The following is a 3,684-nucleotide window of genomic DNA, read 5'->3' on the forward strand; positions in this document are numbered from 1 at the left end:
CTTTAATATATATATATATATATATATATATATATATAGAATATGAAACGAATGCAGACGATTTAATGTAATCAATATATTAAACCTAATTAACCATTAATGTATAATAAATAAATCTTACCTCATGACTACATTTTCTTAAACTGACCTCATGATTACATTTTTTTAAGCTGATAGGCATTATACCTACTGACGTTCCGTGTCATTGGATACCATATAAGAGATTGGGGGTTGCTTTAAAATGTGAACAAATCCATTCTTTTACAATTTACGCACCTACAACATACTGTTTGAGAAATTTCTTTTTTTATATCATCCCACAAATCATATTTTCATATTTTTGGCGTAAATTGAGGTAAGAATACATGGTACAAGTGGTAAAATCTTATTATTGATATTTATGTAAATTTGACATGAAATACTATAAAGCCTTCGGGGTAAATTTGGCATGAAATACTATAAGGCCTTCGTGTCGAATTTTATGTTAAATCTTTCGGGATGGATCGTCAGGTCAAAGAAAAGAAGTTAAATTCTACGGGATATGGGGATTCTTAAGAAATTCCTTGAGCTATTGGAATCGCGACCAGTTGCTCTAAATTTAAGAAATGTCGGTATGTTATGCCATATTATGTTTATATCACGTTATAAGAATATACACGTATTTTTACTGAGTATTTTCGAAATACTCACTCTTACAATACTTTTCAGATTAGAACGGGTCGTGTGGACGAGTGGAAGATTGACCGGCGATGCTTATGGGGTTATCAAGTAAAATTTCTAGAAAATAATCATCAAATCATATTTTAAAGAATATCATTATTTTATTTTTTATGCATGATATTTAATATTTTTCTTAGAGTACGAGCATTCGACACTTTATGTTAAATTTTAAATTTACAGTTTGGGATGGGATATTTCAAGATTTTATTCTAGATCATTATTAAATTGTCGACCACATTTTGATCACTAAAATAAAAAGTTATTTTTTCGCTTAAATTAGATAGAGAAAAGTTTTGGTAGCACCTCGAGCTTATTTTAATTTCAAAATAATATAATAAAATGAAAAAGAGTTTGAGGCATTACACATATCTTTCGCATGATTTTAATAATGAGTAAGTTGAACTTCATCTATGGCCTACGTGAGTTATAATTTTTCTATTATCTTGGCTAAATTCTGTACAAAGTTCCTCAAATGCTGTTTTCCTACTTGATGATATGGATCTATTAGAGCATTCCTAATCTAATCCATTTCATGCTTAATATATTTTATATCATCTTACACAATTAAATTAAAAATGTGACACAACAAACATGAAACAAAACATCATTGAAATCAAGACTAAGTACTTTGTAAAGTTTATCTACAACGAGTTTATTAACACTAGCATTGTGAAATGTAAATGAACGAATTTTACTTTCACAATTATAATCACAAAAAATTTGTGCTACGAAAATATTCTTCGTTTGAATTACCTCGTGTGCACGGTTCGTTGACAAGTAATAAAATGAATTTTGAGACCAAGTATCGTACCCATAGAAATTGTATTAGTTTAAATTCAAATAAACCTAGTCTTAACCGAAACTAATGAAAATTTGTAATTTGTCAAATAGTTAAATTGTCACTAATTATTCTAATTGAAAACGTAAGACCTAAGTTATCTAAAACCAATACAAGATTGTGATTAATGCACCTTTGATAAAAATATAATGACGAAAAATGCCCTAGGATTTCGAATCCCCTTGTATTAATTCCCTTTAACCCTGAATCTTACAATTTGACAACACGATTTAATATGAAGATCAATATTTCTAAATTGTATAATAATCTCTCTCGAATAGAATTAAATATATTCTCAGATGTGGCCTGGTTATATTTTTATAATAGATGCGAACATATAAGAATGTATCAACGATTTATGAATACTTAATGATTACGTAGAGTATAACAGTATATTTCTTTCCCTATCAAACTCTATGACAATAAAATGAGTCACAATATTCAAATGCGCATATAATTATAGATAAAAAATAAATTCATGTCAATCATTTAATAATTGAAAACATGATTTGAATGTTAAAAGGAAATAAAATCACAAGTTAAAAGATCATGATATAAGACTCAATGTAATCCTAGCACTAAAAATACTTAGCTACTCATAATATTTAAATTAAACAAAAATAGCTTAAAAGATATTACCGATAATTCCAAATCTTTCCACAATTGTTTATGAATTATCGCCCAAAATATGGAATTCTTTTTCTCTTGTTGCTGAGTGTACCTTTGACCGTTTCTGTCATCCTCGTGTTCCATCCCCTGTGTATAATTTCCATGTGTTTTTTGTTGGATTGTGTGCCCATATAATATATTTTGCTATGATAAAATAATTAGTTATAATAAATTGTAGTTTTATTATTATTATTTTTTCATTATTTGTTATTGATCATGCAAACTAAAGTGCTTATGATCACTTGAAATAGTATAAGTTGAGTACTTGCATTGAAAAGTATAGTATGACCAACTTATATTTCGATCATAAAAAATTTGTTCACAACCAATGTATAAATGTTGGCACCTTGTACGAGAGGGATATAATATTGACCGATTCCTCTTCAGGTTTATGATTTCTCATTATCACAGAAATAGTTAAAGGTGACACTAATACACTTGGAACGTATTGAACAGACCACGTGTCGAGTTTAAATTTATAGCATGACCGTGTGGAGAATTAAATTCTGTTTGACCATTGTGTATCTCATCTAGATCATTTGACAGGATTATGTATATCTTTTCGTGATTTTAATGATCCTTGATTCATCAGTGGGTGAGATCAATTCGATTCATCAATGGGTGAGATCAATTTGACTAATCAAATATCTCGATGAGTTGGAAACTTAAAAATGAGCAAAGTAGAGAACATGAATTTGTGTCGGGAATCGTCACCTGAAAAATGGGTAGAGTGACTACTTAAACTGCAATACTTCGAAATTTTATGCTCGTTTAAATTTCTTTGGGATAGCGATTTAACTTTCAATATTATTTTTGGCCATAAGGTAAAAGGGGACACCATCTTTGTAGTGGTTAATGTTAGAGGTAGTTAATGAATGTAGGCATGAAGTGTCAAAGGTTGTGTATGTATGAAGTGATTATTAGTTAGTCGAAACTTAAGGCAAGTTTGGATTTGAATGAAGTGGATTATTTTGTTGGGACTTCAATTGACCAAATGATTAAATTATTTATGTTACAATCTACAATTTTTGAATATGTAAGTTGGGTATAAGTTTAAATTTGGGGTACACTTTGTTAACAATGAAAGTTAGCGGGTTTCGATTATATTAGTTGAAAAGATGAGAGGTTTCCTTTGTAAATCTAGGTTTGAGGCCACTTATTACCCTATAATCAACCCACTTGGCATTTATCATCACCATACACTTAGACAATAGGCTAAACATGTGTAGAAATAAGAAAAAAAAATGGAAGGAAAAAGGGGGTGAGGCGGTGGTGAAAAAAAAAAAGGAAAAAAAATATCAATCATTTATCCTTATCTTTATATATATATAAATACATCCATATCCATTGCCATAGAGAGATTTCCTTCATTTTACAAAACACTTATACACTTAAAAAGAGAGCAAAAACCGAAAATAAGAAAGAAAAGGGAAGGAAGTAAGACTAGCACTTCTAAT

The sequence above is a fragment of the Olea europaea genome, chromosome 15 (assembly GCF_002742605.1).
Source record: "Olea europaea var. sylvestris chromosome 15, O_europaea_v1, whole genome shotgun sequence".
Lineage (NCBI taxonomy): Eukaryota > Viridiplantae > Streptophyta > Magnoliopsida > Lamiales > Oleaceae > Olea > Olea europaea.